The following is a 21,215-nucleotide window of genomic DNA, read 5'->3' as shown; positions in this document are numbered from 1 at the left end:
TTTTTGAGAATGAATTTGGCCATTTAGTGATGGAATCCTTCACTAATTTCATTCTCTACAAAGAATGTAGTTTAGGATGTGAAGTTGAAAGTGGGCCTCTCCTATTTAGGATGGTTAGGTAGCAGTTGAAGATAGTAGTTAGAGAGCTGTGTGCCTGTTTGCTGGGCTATTTTGCCCCCATCTTCAGATCTCTTTGGTGCAAAGCAATGTCCTTAACCAAAATTCAATTTTGCAAGAGGCCATGATTTGGGGATTATTGGGTGTTTGTTCTGGAGAAATGGAAAATATTTTTAAATGGTTGAAAAATGTGCTTCCCTAATATTGGGGAACACTAACAAGGAGAATCCTCAACTGATGAGAATTTTCAGACTTAGAGACTCATTCACAGTTAGAGACTTATTCTGTACAAAATCCAGCATTATCTGCACAAGAAACAGCATTTTTAGCCCAGAAACTATACAGAAATATTATTTTCTGTACAGAAATGCTGTTTTCACTGGGAAAAAACCCTACGTGCAGATTTTGCACAGAGTAAGTCCTGAAGTGCTGAAAGTCTTCAAAAACTGTGTAGCTTTCAAACATTTTCTTGTGGGGGGGGTGGCTAAAATATTTGTTGATTTCTTTGAAAATGAAATTATCAGAGAACAATGCTTCACCTTCCTTCACCTTCTGCCATTGCCTCACTTTGCCTTTAATTGCATAGGATGTTGGCAGGTTGGAGAGCATGTTAATTTCCACTTCTACTTAGTGTCAACATAATTTATGTGAAAAAGAAGGAGTCTCAAAGTCTCTTTGCTCATCTTGCATGTATTCTGTTTGAGACTCGTGTGTTATTTTATACAGAGATACTGTTATTTTAGCCAAAATGTTTGATAAGTCCTCAGGACTTAGAGAAAATATGGCCACAACCTGATTTCAAATGATATGGGCTGGTATCTTGAATACATCTGGGCCCCTGTCTGATTGGGTCAACAGGCCCATTCCTTTCTGTTCTGGTGTTGTCCTGCTCATTCTGCACTGCTGTCCTGCTGAGCAGCCTGACATATCTGTTGCTGCCACCGTGAGACACTCGCTCTATGGTCAGAATGAGGTACCTGGCCATGTGATTGTTGCTGGGCACCTCATTCTAACCTCAGAAGCAAGCAACCCATGGTTGTGGCAGATGTACCAAGTGGCTCAGTAGGACACCCATGTAGGTGGTTGCCACAATGCAGGAACAGGAAGCCAGGTAATGGGGCAGGTCAGGACAGCTATGAGGCCAGTATACTCTGGGCTGCCCACGGAGTATTCAGGTCCATGCAGACAGGGCATGGGTTATTCCTAGCTCTTCCCTTCCTTTGTTTCCTTTCTTACACAGCACACATTTCCAGACCCTGTTGTGAGTCAGTTGCTGATTACAGTGTGTAGTTGTTTTTGATCTGTTTAAGGCATGTGATCAAGAAACAAAGCTGCTTTTTTCTGAGTGTAAGGGGACATCTTGTTTTAGACTACATGTAATTTTCCCTTAGGAGTGGTTGTCTATACAGTTGTTCTGGAGCCTCAGAAACAAATCCTGTAAAAATACTTTTAAATGATGTACTGTAATATTCAATCTGTAGCCAAGCAGGCCTTGCACTCTTGTGAATCTTGCCCCTCTTTCTCCCCCTGCCTCTCAGAACTGCAGACCCCTGAAATGGCACCTTTGCCATTTGGAAGTTGTTTGATGGTTCTGATATCTATCTTGCTTGCTGCTTTTGATGAGGGTGTTGTTTTCCCTCATTACTCTTAACTCCCAGCTATGTTTTTTCTGCATCTCGCTTTTTCTCTTTTATGTGTGACTGCTTCCTGAACGCTGTTCTTCAAGACCTTCTGACTTCAGATCTTGCCTTGTCCTTGATCACACATTCTGTTTACTCCGTTCTCTGTTAATTGGATGGCCAGCTTGGCATAGCACAGACATTTAAATTGAGCAAAGATTCTACTCTTTATATCTGATAGACAGTATTTCCAGAAGAAGATGACACCAATATTCTGGTCACAACATTCAGGTGGCATCCAGTGAACATCGCCCCCCCCCCCCGGCCCCCAAGAACACTTTGCTAAATGAAGTTATTTTTATTTTTAAAAAATCAACTTTTATCACTGATCTTGTATAATTTCTCCTAGCTCCAATGTAATCCCCCTCTCTCTAAGGCAGTGCCAGTCTGCCATGGTGAGAAAAAAAGGTATCTAGTGAAGGAGTATCATTTTATGATATACTACAGAAAGTGATTAACCTGTATGATTGAAGAAGAATTACTCCTGGTCCATCTGGAAGCATTCCAAGGGTTAACTATGCTGGGATAATTAGGCATCATTTTTAATTTCATCACATTAGTTTCTGTATGCATCTGCCTAACATGAAACCAGTCAAAACAGGAGAAAGACCAGAAAGTATTTCAGTAGTTCTGCAAATAGTATCCTGCTCCTCCAGCATCTCTAAGTGATAGCATGTACATTTCTATACTGCTTATCACTGAACTCAGCACTCTCTAAGCAGTTTCCAATCTGTAAGGTAATTGCCCCCACCAAATTGGGCACTCATTTTACTGACCTATGAAAAGATGGAAGACTGAGTCAACTTTGGAGTGACCAGGATCGAACTCACAACCTTGTGGCTGCAATTCTGCACCATCAGGGCTCAGGGCCACTAAGGTAGAGACAAGTGTAATGTATGGTGTTTCAGATGTTGCTAAACCACTTCTCCCATCATTCTTTCCTGTGGCTATACTGCCTAGGGATGGTGGGAGTTTAAATTCAACAATATCCAGAGGAGTCCATGTCCCCTCCTCCCCATTGCAAGTCCTAATATAGATATTTCCCTGTAAGTGAATAAAGTATTGCATGAAAACTATTTCTCTTTTATTAACTCAAAATAATAATAATAATGCTGCCATAATAATACTGCCAATCACTTTAATTGGGTGACTCTATGAGAGAAGGTGTAAGAGAGAATACAATTCTACATTTCACCTGACTCTGCCTACAATGTTTTAAAAACTTCCACCGTTATCTTTTTCTGTACAAAGTCCCAGTTTCTTACATCTTTGTTTCTTAATGAACTTGCTCCAGTCCCCAATTAAATGTCCCATTCTCTTCATTCTTCAGTTTTATTATCTATTTTTTTTCCAAATAGATAAGGCAGAGCACTTAGAATTGTACACTGTATTGTAAGGTGGGAGATATACCAAATATCTTGGGTTCAAGCTATTTGAAAGACTGCTTTCTCAGACATGGACCTGCTCAGACATTTATACTTTCATGGGAAGGCCTTCTTTCAGGTCCACCACTCCTACTTACCATCTGCACTGCAGAAATAATCCAGTCTGACACCACTTTAACTGCCATGGCTCAATGTTGTGGACTTCTGGGAACTGCAGTTTAGTGGGACCAAACTACAGTTCCCAGAATTACATAGCACTGAGCCATGGAAGCTAAAGATGTGTTAAACTGGGTTATTTCTGCAGTGTAGATGCAACCTAGATGACACATTCAGTGAGGATGTGAGAGAAGGTTTTTGTGTCAATCTTCTCCTGGCTGTATCACTTCATAACAAGGGAGGAAATCCCTGTCTGTTATCTTTCTACCAGCAAGAAAAGACCCTCTTATTTGTGTAGTTAGCAGGGTGCTGTGAAAGTAGATACACTCTCCTTCTTCCATTGGTGTGTCTTTATCTGTGCTTTTAATATGTTTTTGTTTTGATTGTACTTGTTTTATTTGGTCTTAATATGGTAGGCCAACCTTGAGTGCTGTTCCTTGGGAAAATGGCAAGTCATAGCATCAATCAATAAATCAGTTTTCATCTCAATCAGAGTCTAAGTACAGAGAGTTAAATTGGAAGACACTTTCAATTTGAGTAGACTCACTGAAACCAATGGGACCACCAGTTCTGGGCTCCATGGTTTTAAGCAGGATATTGACAAACTGGATCATGTCCAGAGGAAAATGGTAAAAGCCAGGGAAACTAAGCCCTATGAACAAATGGCTTTCTTGAGCTGAATATGTTTATCATGGAGAAAAGACGACTAAGAGGGGACATGATAGTATTTGTTTGCAGTCCTGGCATAAGATTCTGATAGGAAAAGAAGGCATGTCAAATATCTGATGGCATGTCATATTGGAGCACACGTGTTTTCTGCTGTTCAAAAGACTAACGCAAACCAATAGATTCAAAGGTCTGGAAACCGTGGCCTAGGAAGCTGGCTATGTTTAGGCTGGAGAAGCAGTAGGTTAAGAGGTGAAATTATAGTCACTTAAATATATGAAAGGAAGTCATATTGTAGATGGAGCAAACATGTTTTCTGCTGTTGCAGAGACTAAGATGTTTATCACACTATGCTCTTAAAGAGGTACTATTCCAGTGTGACTCCTCTAGCAGCCTCCTGTTGCATGCTGGGATTGGCAGTTTTAAGGAGCTGAACTTCTCTGCCTGAGAATTCTAAATACCCCTCCTTAAAACTGCCAATCCCAGCATGCAACAGGAGGCAGCTAGAGGAGTCACACTGGAATAGTACCTCTTTAAGAGCTCGTCTGATAAACACCTAGGAAACAGAACAATGGATTCAAACTACAGGAGTAGAGATTCCATCTAAACATTAGGAATAACTTCCTGACAGAGCTGTTTGATAATGAAACACACTCCCTTGGAGTATGAGTGTCCTTCTTTGGAGGTCTTTAAACAGAGGCTGGATGGCTGTCTGTCATAGGGACTCCTTTGACTGTGAGTTCCTGCATGGCAGGAGGTTGGACTAAATTACGTGGTCCATATTTCCTTGAGACAAATGGGGGATGTTGGGTGGCAAAAACAGGACAGGAATATTCATGAAAAAGTAAGACGATAACAAAATTTTTATTACATGAACATATTCAGCTAACAATTATTCTTCATTGTCATAATTCATACAAAAATTTAGGTAGACGTAAATGGGGACTGTATTTCACCCCTATTGTACCATGAGTATTTCTCCAATAATATTATCCAGCAAATTTTGGTCATAAAACTTCTAACGCTCCATGGCACAATTTTGTGTTTGTTTGTTTTTTACAATCACAATTTCAAACAGGGCTCTTCAAACCATTTTCACAACATAAGGGGGCATTTTTCTTAGAAAGTGGGACAAAATTGACATTTACATTAAAATGATGGGATGGCCTGGAAATATTAAAAAAAACCCAGTACTATTCCATTTAAAACAGTATGTATGGTCCGTCTAGACTGGATGGCCCTTGTAGTCTCTTCCAGCATTAGGATTCTGTGGGTGCATCTACACTGTAAACATAATGCAGTTTGACACCACTTTAACTGCCATGGCAACATTCTACAGAGTCCTGGGATTTGTAGTTTTGTGAGGCACTAACATGTTTTGGCAGAGAAGGCTAAAACATGGCAAACTATGAATCCCAGGATTCCACAGGATGGATCTAAAACACTTAAAGTGGTGTCAACCCACATTAATTCTATAGCGTAGACACACCTTATAATTCTATGAAATTATAAGAAAAAGGATTCCACCTAAACATTAGGAAGCACCTCCACACAGCAAGAGCCATTCAACAGTGGAACAGAGTTTCTTGGAAGGATTTATGCCGAGGTTGGATGGACATCTTTCAGGACTGCTTTAGTTGCATATTCCTGCGTTGGACTAGATTACCCTTGTGGTCCCTCCCAGTGCTATGGTTTTTGATTTCATAAATGGTGACTAACAACTTTTATACCTTTCAAAGCTAATAATTCTATTTAGAATGAATACTGGATTTAGTCCAGAGTAGAGCTAGAGTGGTGTAGTGATTTGAGCATTGGACTATGACTCTGGAGACAGGGTTTGCTCAGCCATGAAAACCCACTGGGTGACCCTGGGTAAGTCACACTCTCTCAGCCTCAGAGGATGGCAATGGCAAACCCCTCTGAAGAAATGTGCCAAGAAAACCCCATGACAGCTTTGCTTTAGAGTTTCTATAAGTTGGAAATGACTTGAAAGCACACAACAACAATAATAACAAGGAGGACTCAATTATGCGCACTTGGGTCATTTAAACAAAATTGTACAGACTGGCCTAGATGAATGTCCTTTTTACCTATTTGCTTCTCTTTCTTCTTTTCCTATTAGAATCTTATGCCAGGACTGCAAACAAATACAACATTAATAGTACAACAGGAAGCATGCATAAAAGTCATTGTTCACAGATTGAGTTTACAAAAAAGAGCAGTTTTTATTTCGATTAATTTTTTGAAACCATAGCAACAGGAAGACAGCAATAAAAGCAAAGGGTTGCAGAATCCTAACTTTCCCTAGATCTGTCAATCTAGGTGTATTTAAGGCTTACTGCTAAATCTACTGGATTTGTCCTGTACCTACTGGGACTGGAGAGGTGAATTATGAGATTTGTATTGTGGTTCAACCCATTTATTGAGGGTAATGTGAACAAAATGCCTTCCTCTTTACTTTTAGTTTGTTGAATACTAGTGGATGCAACAGGGGGAGCAATGATACCTGGGAATATGTTTAGCTCTGTACATGCACACCACTGGGGAAAAACACATATTTCTCCAAAGAGGCCTACATGTCTCAGAAAATAAGATATACAGTTAGTCCTGAACATTTGTGGCTTTGACTTTTGCAGATTTGATTATTCACGGATTTAATATATTCTCTCTAGGAATCTCTAGATCCTCCAGCATGCATTTACGGTCAATTTCTGCCAGACGTCACACCGAAGGAGATAGAAATTCCTAGAGATAACACTCCTCTAGGCATTTGTAGGTCCTCTATCACAATTCTATGGTCAATGTTTGGCAGATATTGACCACCTAGAGAGGTGTTCTCACAGGTTAAAAAATGTGACACATCCAAATTTCTGTATGTTCTGATCTTTTTAAAATTTCTCCTTGTCATTTTGTTGGTCTGATTTATCTATATTATTGCTTTTAAAGGATACCCCCCAAAAAGCTATCTTTAAACGCAATGACCAGCAATAGAAGAAAATTTAGAGATGATTTTATTCAAGGAAAAAAGGAGAAATCACTTTTTAAAAGGTTTTGTTTATTTTACCTTTTAGAAGCCAATGTGTATATGCATATTGTAGTTCTTACCTACATATAACATCACTTCTGTAACATTTTAATTATGAAAAGTTGTAGCTTGTTTGATTTACATAGATTAACAATCACTCCCTCTTCTAAGGTTACCCTGAAAACTGTAGACCGGTTAGGGAGGCCAGTGTAAAGACTGGGAATAAATTTTCAGTGCCCTTACCAAACTACAATTCCCATGATTCTCTGAAGGAAACTATAATTATTAAAGAACAAGAATTATGTGTACTGGAAATGTACTCTCTTCCAGTTCCATTCCAAGTCACAATGTTGTTATGAGAAAGGGCAGACTTTTTCTTTAAACAAGCATTTACTCTACAGCAGGCCCTCCACATTCACTGGGGTTAGGGGCATAGGAACCCTGTGTGGAATAGATTGCCCCAGAAGGTAGTGGACTCTTTCTTTTGGAAGTCTTTAAACAATAGATGTTTATCACACTATACTCTTAAAGTGCTACAATTCCACTTTGACTCCTCTAGCTGAGAATTCTAAATACTCCTCCTTAAAACTGCAAATCCCTGAATGCAACAGGAGGCAGCTAGAGGAGTCAAAGTGGAATTGTAGCACTTTAAGAGTATAGTGTGATAAACATCAAAGATTGGATGGGCCTTTTCCAGGAGTGCTTTAGTTGTACATGACATGGAATGGAATCCTAGTGTTGGACTTCCAACTCTATGATTCTACGATTCTATGAATTACAAGGAAAATCACATGAGTTGTGCAACCCACCATTCCACAATGCCTTGGCACCAAAGACCCCCCCCCCCAGTCAAGCATTCAAAATATGGCTAGCTCAGGAGACTTTTCCATGCCTCCCCAAACCAGAATTGGATATCCAAAAGGGTACGCAGTGCATTTTTACCCTTCCCCACAACTTCTGCTACAACTGCTGAAGCATGTTCATGGTAGAGCTTGACCTGCCCTTAAGCATTCTCTTTGCTGCAAGTTTTCCCTTGCATGAAATGACAGTACCAGAAAACAACAATGGGGAAGGATGAGAGGAGGCTTAGAAGTGTATTTCTAGAGAACAGGGGTAGTGTTAGCCATAGTGCATTTTCCCGAATTTTGGTGTGTGTGATATTCCACATGACCTCAGATGGACCCCTCCGGCCATCCACCATTATCCCCAAAGCAGTGGGACATGTAGGCACTATACTCAGATGCGGTCAGCCTCATGGGACTTCTTGAGAACAATACCCCTCGGACTTGACCAGCAGATAGTTTGGGAGTTGCTAATGGACTACCATCACCTCCAATAATCAGAAGAATAGGCAATATTTGTCTAGATTGTCTCACCTGATGAGCCAGCTATCAACTTAACTCCTTTCCCATTTCCCTTGATTGTTTTAAAACCAGATTATCTCACCCTAGCCAATCAAACATCTTTGCCTGGCAGCTAGTTTTCGCACTTAAAAATCCCTGGAAAACTCCCCTCAGTGTGCTAGTTTAGATTTCACAGGGTCTCCATGTCACTGTGGTCTAGCTCTAGCACTTCCATTCAACCAATGCTCTTGGAACAGCTGTATCTCACTCTGTTTCACCCTGTTGGACCCCTGGAAGCAAGCCTCACTGATAGTAACTATCACCCGTAGTGCTGCCTCAACCTTTTCCCAAAGCTAACCCCTGATTTTCTGAGCCTTGAATGAATGAGTGTGTGATAGTGAATTACTGTGTGATTTCCCCTTTTAAATAAAATAATACTTAATTGGGGAAGCCTGCTTCTGCATAATTTCTTAGCTCCATCTGCCCCTTGGTATACAGATGGGAAACGATTTCGTAGGGTCCTTGTAGTCGACCCCCTCTTGATTTTGAGCTAAATAAAAATTCCCCTACATAGATTTTGGCTACAGTAGACAAGCACAAAACTTCTTCAGTCATTCAAGTAAAACATACAGGACTGAGCAAGCCAATCAACTTATAGATCCTTACAAAACTCAAAATGCAAAATAAAATTTGTCAGAACAAATAACAGGCAGAAAAGGGATGAACATCTATTGGCCAGGCCTATGCTTAAAATTGTCCCCAGCATCATGCTGCCATTTGATTGCTATTTCATAGTGACCTGTAATCCATTGTATGTGATGAACCTAGTGCTTCAAAAGATTTTTGGACTACAGCTCCTAGAACCTGATGACCAGTCTAACCACTGGCTGTGCAGGCCATGGGTTTTTCTGTGAGCTATAGTTTTAAAAATTGTCATAACACCTAGTTTGGTTCTGCCAAGATTTATAAAAAAATACAATTCATTTTGAAATACACTTTTTTTTAAAAAAAGATCTCTTCATTGGTCTTTTTTTTTTAATTTACTACTGGGTATAGATGTGTCAAGAAGTGGCAGTGAAAGGCTCATATCAAAGGACATAAATTTTACATAGCATAATTGATGACCAGAGGGAGCCTAGATTTTGCTTTGATGGTTGATGCTGTCCTGCAGATCAGGATTGGATCTGCACAAGGTATTGATTCTGTGCCAGTTTTACCCATTCTGGTGTCTTATTAGTACCGTCAGTTTCTCAGTTTTAATAACATTAAACTTACAAATAAACTGAAGGGCACACATGAAACAAAGAAAGAAATATAAAGTGGACTGTGTTTCCAGTCTGCTATTTGCCTGGCTCATCCTTTCTGCTAGCTTATACCACTTAAACTTCCAAGGTCAGCATTCTGAATGTAATAACAATCACTCATCTCTGAAGTTTCCAAAGAGGCAGAGGCAAAAAGGGGGAAATGAAAGTAGGTAAAGCAGAGCAGAAAGGTCTAGGGAGGTTAAAAGTATAGAAATCAGGGCATTCAGACTTCTCCACTTCTTAGTCGAAAAGACACAAGGGAACTGGTAAACTTTAGCATCAATTGGAAGAATGCTCCACCTGTGGAGCAGCCACTCTGTGAGAAGCTGTTATTTATACAGAACAAGCCTTTGTGTAGTTCAGCACAACAGTCTCATATTTTGGGAACGCTGCAACACAAGACTGGGCAACCCTATCTCTAGCAAACAGATGTGCCATGGATGCACCTGGTGAGCCTCCGACAGTGTAAACCTGCTTGCATCTGAAGATGTGATGAAAATTGTTCCTTCCTTTAAAAAAATGCTCAAAAAACTCAAAGGAAATCACAATGGCTTAGGGATATTTGTCTCTCACAACCACATGGAACTCAGATTTGTAGCCTCTTGAAATATACATATAGAAACTCCAGGAAAGTAAACTCCTGCTGCAAAGTCTGGAGCTATATTCTTACCCAGAGTCCTTTTTACCAGCTTTCCTTTTGCACTTCAAGTGATTAAAGGCTCTGAGGCTATGCTTGAGGGTTCCAGTTTTCTCCGACTGAAGAATGGTGTAACTAATTTGGAGTTGAACAGGAGGGGGTTATTATGTCTTTGCCAAAATCAAAGACAGCCCCATTGGAAGAGCTTATGCCCCCTGCTTTCCTCTACCCTCTTTATCAGTTTCTAGATATGAGCCCCTTTTAGCTTCTCACCCTGAGTCTTTGGTTTTCCCTCAACTTTGTCAAGAATCTTTGCTAAAATCTACTTGTAAAGGCATTTACAAATGAGTTTCAAACATGTAGTATACATAGAATACCTGACAATGTAAAACCAAAAAGAAACATCCAAAAGAAAAAAAATGCAACCGATATAAACAGAATTCATGCATTTGTTATCATCAGTTTGCCAATACCTGAGTAATCGCATTCACTATGTCTGGGCAAATGCAGCCGTAGACAGCCCAGACACCAGCTGGGCTTATCCCATCTTAATCCCATTTATGAAAAGCCCCAGAATAAGCCCGGCTGGCATCCAGGCTGTGTATGGGCTGCATTTGCCCGGCCATGGGTGAATTTGATCAAGGTGGAGGAAGCATGCCTGTCTGGAAGACAGGCTTGCTTCCTCAATCACAAAGGAAGCGGATTTCCTATGAATGCAAACTTTGTGTTCATAGGAAATCTGCTCGCCACGAACAATTCAGGGATGCAAAGGGGGGAGTGACTATTCCCTGACAATTGAGGAAGTGCGCCTGGCTTCCAGGCATGCGCACTTCCTTCACCTTTGAACGACATTTCAGGGATGTTTTAGCAGTGATACAGGCAAATATGGAAATCCTCTGTGTCACTGGACTTCTATTATTTTTTTAATCTTTTTACCTAACATGGGAGTGTGAATACCATTAATGCACATTAACTGCACCTCTGGCATTTCTAACTACTCTCTTAGCAGTTCTTGACACACTCTGCCTTCTTAACAGCTCCTCCTCCTTTTTATAGCTACTCAGCAGGCAAGCCCCCACCTTTTTGCCAGCCTGACTCCAATTGCCTGTGTCTCTCCACACATACCTATCATTGACACGGTACAGACATGCGGGAAGTGCCATACTCGGGCCAAAACTAGGGTTTGGGAGTGTGCAGCATCCGCACGCTCCCGAACCCTAGCACATAATGGTGGTGCCATCATGGTGGCCTCCCATCCATACAGCATACAGCATCAGATGTCGCTAGCAGGAAGTGGCATCATGGCAGCACCCTTTCCTGTTTGTGGTGCCACAAAAGAGAAGCCGCTCTAAGCAGCTTCTTTTTGGCAGCACATTAGTGCTGCAGTGTGCGGCTGCACCGACTCAGGGCAAAGATGACTGGCGCAGAGCTGCCTGCCTGTCAAGCCCCATTGCAATCAAAATGTTCATGTAGTATCTGGAATCCAGATTTTTTAAATTAAACATAATGATGGAGGGAGTTAGACACTTGGCAGTGAAGTTTTCTATATATCCTATATTTATTTCAGTCATCCAAAACAAAGTTGAGTCAACTACATAATTGTCACTGTTATAAAATTTGTTCCTTTTTGTTTTAATTACCAAGTAAGGTCCTTAAGTGCTATTTTGGCACTTGCTTGTTCAACCAGGCAATAATAATTTACATTTATTTCTTCCAGCAATTGCACGAGCCATACTAATCAATTAGAACAGTAATCCCAGTTAATATTCAATATGTTCAAACCCCCTTTTTTCAGTCTTACATATAATCCTGTTACCTATACTAGGTATCTTCTCATTCTAAATATACATGTTTAATAATATTTGTCATTCTTGCAACATAGCTTCAGAAACAGTCTATTAAACTAATTGAGGAAGGAAATTTGTACTTATAGCATTTATTACCCCAGAAAAAGACAGTTATAAGGAATTCCATACACTGTCTTTTTTTATTTCCTTAAATCCTAATGGATAGTCTCTGGAGAGGATGTCCCACTAAAATCAATGGGCTTCTGGACACATGTTCATAGTTTTGTATGGGTCATCTCTCAAGTGAATGTCGGTCAAATTTAGAATTTATAATGATTTTACATTTTGACTTGTTATATTAATGTGGTATTTTTATTGGGATTGTAATGTGGTATTTTAAAATTGTACTATCTCATAGTTGTTCTTTTTAAAATATCTCCTGTGAGCTTCCTGGGTCCTATCACTCTGGAGACCAGAGTTCATATCCTGGCTCCAGCATATAAGCCCATTGGGTGACCTTGGGGAAGGCCATGGCAAACCTCCTCCTCTGAATCCGTTTTTGACAAGCAAGTCCCATGATAGGGTCACCTTATGGTCACCATAAGTTGGAAATGTCTTGAAGACATACAACAATAGCAACAGCAACTGGGGCCTTAATTGGGAGAAAGGAGGCATAAAAATAAAATGAAATAAAATAAATAGTGCCAGGTAAGAAAAAAAAAACGCTCCCTTCGCAACCATGCACAATGAGGAAACAAGGATACCCCTTGATCACTGTTAAAAAGTGTTAAACTGAGTAATAAGAAAGTGCCATGAGTATTAATGTCACAAATGAAATGTTAGAAAATAACATCATAGGCCGGCCTGCTGCACTATACTGAACAATAGCCATTAATGTCCCAAGTGAAATATTTTAACAACCATTTCTCCTCAGATCTCCAGTCTGTTTGCTGAACAGTTGGAGTTAAAATGTTAATACAGGGTGATTCAAAAAGAAAGGTACAAATTTAAGTTGTTCTTATTTGGGTTTGCATTCTTTTTGAATCACCCTGCATTTTAATATGACATGAACAAATATCAATTTATTAGTAACACACTGCTATAATGTCTTACTGTGACAAGTTATTAAAAAGAGGACAACTCAATCACCAAAATATCCATAGATTAAAAATAGGATTTAGGACTAGGTAAAATTCGTTAAATAGTCTGCCTATCAGAAATCAAATGGAAAAGCTCAGAAAATAGGTAAAGTATGGAAACTGAGGGTACATTATATTCACAGACTATTCACTGTATTGAGTGATGTCCTTAACAATTATTTCTTAATCCTAACACATTGTATAAATAATTTGCCAGGATGGATTGAGCTGCTTATTATTTTATTTTCCTTGCCCCCTCTAATTTATACTTCATATAATACTGTATTATTCATGTATCATATAAAGATATTAAGAACACATCATGTAAACTGATGTTCTGTACAATAATTTCATTTTATAGTCAGGTAAATTTCTATAGTACTGGTTTTTGAACAGTTAGTAAAATTTAATTTTTAACCTGTAATGAAATAAGAACAAATAGAGAAATAAGAGAAAGCATAAAGAAGTGGAACATTGATACACAGTACTTTGATAGTCATGGAAATGAGATCTGTCACAACAAACTGGAGAGCTGGTGTGGCATAGTGGTTTGAGTGTTGCACTAAGACTCTGGCAGGCTGCATCTGCACTGCAATAAATAACCCAGTTTAACAGCACTTTAACTGCCATGGCTCAATGCCAGGAAGACCTCATGATACGTTAGCTTTAGAGTTAACATATGTTGGAATGACTTGAAGGCATACAACAAACAACAACATATTGGTCCTAATTCACATGGATACTCACACAAAGACCTGTATTCAGAGACTCCACAATGTTGTCAGGCTGACTCCTTGTGAACCTACGAACTCCCACAGACCTTTCTGTGTTATCAGTGTTGATCTCACTGGGACTGTGCATGTGAAGCCATTGCTTTTGAATGCTTTTCTACAGCATTAGGAGTCATGTGTGTATATCCTCTAAGACAGAGATGGCTGTTTGAACACACCATCACAGAAATAGCATAGTGTTACTGTACCAGAATAACTAGTACGACTGGGAAAGCATGTTGCCACAATCATGGTTCTAAGAAAACAAACTTTGGAGTATTTTCCATTATACATCTGGTACAGTATCAAATCTGCTGGTGAACAGATGGGGTTGATGAAACACACAGGCTTTCTGGGGTAACATGTATTTTCCTTCATTCAACTTTTTGGTAGCAATTAGCCTGATGAAGAGTGCTGGGAACTCAAAAGCTTATATACACTTGTAGCATTTTGATTGCTCCTAAGAACCAAACAAAGAAGGCTAATATGTGGATTTTGGGCTGGACACATTTGGACTTATCTATTATCTACTTGTATGTTTGTAAATAGAATAAAAATAATGTGAGTCAACAATGCTCTTTCTCCAAAGTAAGTTGGCACAGCTAGTAGTTTGAGTGTTGCACTAGGACTACAGTAAGTTCATGTTCAAATCCCTGCGCAGCCATGGAAACCCACTGGATGACCTTGGGCAACTCACATTCTCTCAGACTTATGGAAAAAGCTTGCCAGGAAAACCCTGTGGGTTGTTATTGTTTGTTGTTGTGTGCCTTCAAGTTGTTTCTGACTTCTGGTGACTCTAAAGTGAACCTATCATGGGGTTTTCTTAGCAAGATTTGTTTAGAGGAGGTTTGTCATTGTCCTGCAGCTGAGAATCTTTGACTTGCCTAAGATCACCAGTGGGTTTTGTGACCAAGCTAGGAACCAAACCCTGGACTTCAGAGTCACAGTCCAAGACCCAAAACACTACACCATGCTGAGAATCCTATGAGAGGATCACCATAAACTGATGTCAATTTGCATATAACAATAACACCAATTGACACAGACATTGCTCTGAAACTTCTCACTGTGTGATACAGTGAAGAGCATATAACAGTATATGTAGCACCAACTTGTCCTGTCCTGCTTTCAGCTTGCATGCATACAGTTAAAGTGCAAAAATGCTCATGGTTCCAAGTCCAAACACATGCTAGGAGAGAAGATAAGCTGAAACCATCCTCTTATCACAGAGTACCAGCAGGCCTTTAAACCCACTCATATGTTCTCTGGAGCTATGACTACTGAATGATGAGATCAGACACTATGCAACTGCCTTAGACCTTTCCCACTACTCAGTACAAAGAAGGAGATCCATTCATCCATTGAAAAGAAGATGCTCCGTGTTAGTTTATTAAGATCGATGGAACAGTTTGCATAGCACAGCAGTTTAACCTTACTCTTGATCAGCAAAGGCATTTGGGACTCCCTTGATGCAATAAGATTTACAAACATAAGAGATGGTTTTTACATAAAAAGCTAAAAGTAATGCTTGATGTTTTTTAACTTAGCAAAATATTACACTAGAGCAAAAGACCTTAGAGTTTTCTACAGATATCAAGCATAAATGAAACTATGCTAATTCAGCAACCTGGTTCAAGTAACCTAAATCTGGGCTGGGGAAAAAAACACCCTTTCTGAACTTGACAAATAGATAATCTCAAGAGCTTTTGCTAATTAGACATCACAAAATGATTGTACAAAATAACCAAATGAAGTGTGAACTGTTCTGAAAATAAACCCTCTAATCCAGTCATTAACCTAAATCCAGTTATTAGTCCCCACATGATCTAGTGTGGTGCAGTGGTTTGAGTGTTGGACTATGACTCTGGAGACTAGGGTTCTACTCCTCTCTTGGACATGGAAATCCACTACATGATCTTGGGCAAGTCATACTCTCTCAGCTTCAGAGAAAGGAAATGGCAAACACCCTTTGAACAAACCTTGCCAAGAAACCCCTATGATAGGTCTACCTTAAGGTTGCCATAAGTTGAAAATGACTTGAAGGAAAACAACAAACAGTATACATAATGAATCCATGGGAAGTTTATAAACCAACACTTATGTAAATTCTGCTAATCTCATTTGTTTACTCTGTTTGGTATTAATAATTTTAGGCTATTATTTTCAAAGTAGAACTATTATGGTAGGGCTTCTTTCAGAACCCAACAGTTTACATCCATCCACAGACTGGTTTTGTTTCATTTTCCTCTTTGTAGTAAAAACACGGCAGTATCAATTTTTTACTGCCCATGGAAGAAAGATGGCCAGGATCAGGATGGGAGGTGTTTATGATGTTTAACAGTTCATATGGCTTTTGAAACAGAGCTTCCAAGACTCAGATTAAGGACAGTTAGTATTGTATTCCAAAGATGTTTCTGTGACAATGTATGCTGCTGTGTGTTAATGACATTTTGTATTCTGCACTTATTCTGCACTGCAAAACTATTTTTCTTCTTGAAGGCATACCTTTTTATTTGATTGTAATCTTGTTTAACCACTAGTAGTAGCCATCTGGTGTTCCCAAAGCCATCAGCACAAGCCATGCATTTTAGGAAATGATTTACAAGTGCTTGACTCTAGTCAACATTGTTCTGGGACATATGAACATAAACACCTCAAAATCAGCAGCAGGGCATCAGACAGGAACAGAAAAGCAAGAGGCATTGCCACTTTTACAGAGGACAGATCCACCAACTATGAGCAAAAAAAATTACTTTTATTTAAAAATCCATGTGACAGTTATTTAAGGGCTACTTCAGACATGATTATCATCATTCATTGATATCACCTTCAGGTGTAGAGTATGATGTGTGAGAAATGTCACTATACATTGGAAATATTTCACCATCAAGAGCTACAACTATTTTATCTTGTATCTTATATACTTTTATATTATGTATAATATATCTTCAGTCTCACTTGTTTTCCACAAGGCAAACACATGCTCTATCAGGTTTTGCACATCCTTTCATGTTCCATCTGGCCCTCCACATCCGTTCATGCTCTGGGAGGAATGAACCCTAATGGCAACATTCATTATGGCTGAAACCTAGGACCAATCTTAGGTATTTTGCTACCTGAGTCAGAGCAGCAAATGGGTCATTCCTGCTAGAAATGCAACATCACTCAGCAGTTAAAGAGTTAAAGAGTGAGCAGCAGTAACCCAAAGGTTAGGTATTTGTCAGTGCCTCTTCATATTTCATCCAATTAGCGTAAACTCTTTGAGACATAAAGGTGCATCTACACTGCAGAAATAATGTAGTTTGACACCACTTTAACTGCCATGGCTCCATCCTATAGAACCCTGGGATTTGTAGTTTTGTGAAGCACTGGCACTCTTTAGCAGAGAAGGCTAAACACTTTGTAAAACTACATATTCTAGAATTCCATAGAATGGAGCTAGAGCACTTGAAGTCATGCCAAACTGCATTATTTCTACAGTATAAATGCACCCTTGTACTCTTAGGGATCTATCCATGCCCCTTTTTCCTGCTCCCTTTTTCTCCCACTTCCACTAAAAGTGAAACTAAGGCCCGATACAGATGGGCACTTTGTGGTGTGGCGGCGGCAATACTAGGGTTAGGACCGTGCACAAACCGTATAGTCCCTAACACTATTACAGACTGGTGGCATACTAATGGCGGTGTCCCATGTACATGGATGTCACTATTGTGACATAAGTGCTGTGCAGCGTCTGCATGGCGCCGCATGTTGCTTACATCGTGACTGTGCCACTGGCGCACTCGAGATGTCACTCTGGTGCCATAAAAAGAACCCGGAAATACTGGGTTCTTTTTACTCCGGAGGGAAGCTGCGCGGTTTGGTGTATCCCTCTGGAGTGAAATAGGCTGCCAGCAGGCCGCCCCTTTGGGGCAGTCTGTACCGCACCTAAATTAGTTTAATGTTAGCTTAGCACTTACATAGATCTCCTACATTTAATGGTGTTCTTGCAATAAAATATTAGTTTGTTTCTTTAGCCACTGATGTCTTTGCTCCTTAATCAGAATTGTTAGCAGCTGCAAACATGCACTCTATACCATTTCATACACCTAGTAGAAGTGCATAGACAAAGAGCAAACAAGTGATTTGGGCATCTTTTTGGAACATTTCACAAGAATCACCCCCTCCCCCAAATCAGATAAATAAAATAAGAATTTAATCTCTTTTCATTATATCCAAAATCAGTTGCCAAAAGTAACTGTCTCACTCTGCCTAATGGTAGGTGTGGCCCTGCTAAACCCATAAATGATTTCCCATTCTCTGTTGCTTCTGGTATTACTGTATATACTCATGTATACGTCTATTAGTCTTAAAAATTGACCCAGAAAACCTTAGTTGACTTATCCATGGGTCAATATAAGTGTAGTACTTTAACTCTTTTTTCTTTTTAAAGAACCATCCCCTGGTGAAGAGCACAGCCTTTAGTGCGAGGACAAACTGTTATGCTTGCTGGGATTTTGTATATTCTTTGGCATTGTTCTCCTTTGCTTCATTCTCTACATCCTTTGTTACATGCCCCTACATTGTGCCCTGGACTTCTCAATGAGTCATATCAAAAGCCATAATTTCGGCTGCCGAACCTGCATGTGAAGTCAACTTATAGTTGAGTATATATAGTAAGAGCAGATTGGGCAGACTGGAAGTAGCAGTCTGTTCTCTAGCTATTTGTGTTTCATCTAATACTGCAGCTGTCAATTCCCAGAAGGTCCACAGTTGCTGCGGTTGCTACTTACTATTAGGGAAGAGGAGTTGGGGAGGCAATACACTGAAGATGTGGCTAGTCTCGGCTCTTAGAGGAAGGAAAAGGAGGATAAATTCTATCTGTAAGTCCACTCTTGTTTCTTCCTGCATCAGCCAAGATGCTTTTTCATTATATAAATTGCTTTCCCCTCCCACCCCTCCCCATTGGTAAGCAGCAGCAGACTTGACAGCTGCTATGGTGGAGGGGAACACATGAAATTTCCCTGGTGGACTGTTACTGTATGAGAGCTAGTGTGGCATAGTGGTTTGAGTGTTGGCCTACAACTCTGGAGAACAGGGTTTGATTCCCAGTTCAGTCACAAAACCCACTGGGTGACCTTGGGCAAGTCACACACTCTCAGCCACAGGGGAGGCAATGGCAAACCTTCGCTGAAAAACCTTGCCAAGAAAATCCTATGATAGATTTGCCTTAGCATTGCCAAAAGTCAGAGAAAACTTGAAGGCACCCACAATAACAGCAAATGTTACAGTCCACCAGCTTGACTGGAATATTTGGTATGGGTTTCTTCTCTGAAGTCTGTGCAGCAGGACTGTGAAACCATTTATACTCCACAAGGAACATTCGAAACACTTGTGTGCTTGAACATTTATGAAAGATGAAGAGAGGGGGTGGAGTGAAAATGTCATTAGTTAATTGGAAACAATGCAGTTACATCCTTCAGATGAGAATACAAACCTGGCAAAAGTTCTATTGCCACATGTTTACACTGCATTCTCTACCTCAACTCAAGAAGAAACTGGCTTAGGAATGTGATTACAATGATGGAGCTGCATGTTAAGTGTACCCTCTTCTTGTTTTGGTAGCCAGGGTATTAGTTCAGGGAGCAGTTTGAATTCAGAAGGTCAGAATTAGGTCAGGGTAAATCTTGGCAGCCGTTTCTGCTTGTTTCAGAGCTCATATCTAATAGATAAACAACAGTCAGCTGAGCTCGGAAGCCTTTCCAAATGAGCCTAGAGAGGCTTGTTCGCTAGAGTTTAGGTCTCTAGCAAACAGCATCTTTCAATAAGCTGTGCATCACTTTATTTGTGAGGATCAGAGATATTTGTTTGCCGAGAATTGGGAGAATATTCCTTTTTATTATCCCCCCCACCCCATTATTGTGGTTAAGAGCATGTGATATCTATGTTACAAAATAGTGGGCTTGATTATCCATTAGTAATTAGCTATTCAACCTTTTTAGGTGAGTTGCTGGTTAACGTCTAGTCTTACTTGGATATGTGTCAGTTGATATTTTTGGCAGTCTTCACAAACATAGAAAAGTAAGAAAGCAGAGTTATGATTGAAAGTGAGTGTTCGTTTCTATTCTCCAAAAAGAAACACAAGGGGGAAATCATGTGGGATTCAGTATTAGATATGACTACAGTATTCAGAACAATGCTGAGAAACTGTATTCTTGTTTGAAAAATCCAGCTTTGGCAGCTCTCAGGGTTTTCCTTTGCACACAGCAAGTGTCTGTTTCTGTTTGTTCACACCCAACATCTCCTCATACAAGCTGTGTGCTTCTGTTTTCATTTTGCCAGTACCTGGGATTTCCACTTCTGTCCCAAAGTTTGCTCACACTCCCTGCCCCCTCCGAGCAAAGCAGCTTCCCTTGTGACTCCTTTGGAATAATAACCCAAGCTCACTGTGTTACTTCCACGGACACAGGAGGCAAACCCCTTGCACCCCAGTTCTTACTTCTGCTGTTCAAGATCAGAAGACAGGGGATGACATCCCGAAGCAGTGCAAGAAAGGGTGATTATATCTGAACAACCTGGTTTGCCCTTCAGCTGAGATTGGGTCATAGCCTCATCACTCTGAGTAAAAGCTATAAGTCTTAGCAAGTTCTGATTGACAGCTGGTCTTATGACTGAATGTGACAGACACCAGGCAGATGTTATTACATGGAAGAGAAGAGAAAAAAAATCTGTTGGAAGTAGCCATCAACTTCTGCATTTTCTCAGTAGTACTGATTCTTGTGAGCTCTGTGTGCTGTTCGCTTCATATGGTTGTGTTTCTGTCTGTACTTCTGAAGAAGGTCTACATGGGCAGTTCAGTGTGTTATAAGCATCTGTGTAGGTCAGAGAACAGCCAAAGTCAATTTAGCTAATTTTGAGAGTTTGGAATGTCGGCTATAGGAGAAAGTCCTTGTAAACCTGTCTAATCAAGTTTGTTATCTGAGGAGCTTTACCAGAAAAGACAGATGAAATTAAGAATTAAGAAAATAGAAGGACAGTCCTGCTTCCAAACACACACACACAAGCCCTTGCTTCATGATGTTTGTAGTGTTACCAAGGTACCAGTGATGGATTAGTGTTACTGTCAGGTCTGACCCTACCATGAGAGAGTTGTCTCTGGCAGTTGGGGATATTAGAGGCAGGGTATTGCTGTTTCTCTTGAGTTCCCTGATTTTTTTTCTTGACCAGT

The 21,215-nt window shown here is 40.0% G+C and overlaps 1 protein-coding gene across 1 annotated transcript in view; it reads right to left on the bottom strand.

Moving 5' to 3' along the window:
• Window positions 1–21,215, bottom strand: part of LOC121928795 (serine/threonine-protein kinase TNNI3K-like) — a 206,469-nt gene that overhangs the window by 58,548 nt on the left and 126,706 nt on the right.

This window comes from Sceloporus undulatus, chromosome 4 (genome assembly GCF_019175285.1).
Source record: "Sceloporus undulatus isolate JIND9_A2432 ecotype Alabama chromosome 4, SceUnd_v1.1, whole genome shotgun sequence".
Classification (NCBI taxonomy): domain Eukaryota; kingdom Metazoa; phylum Chordata; class Lepidosauria; order Squamata; family Phrynosomatidae; genus Sceloporus; species Sceloporus undulatus.
The sequence above is the reverse complement of the archived record's forward strand: the minus strand, read 5'-3'. Positions and strand labels throughout refer to the sequence as shown.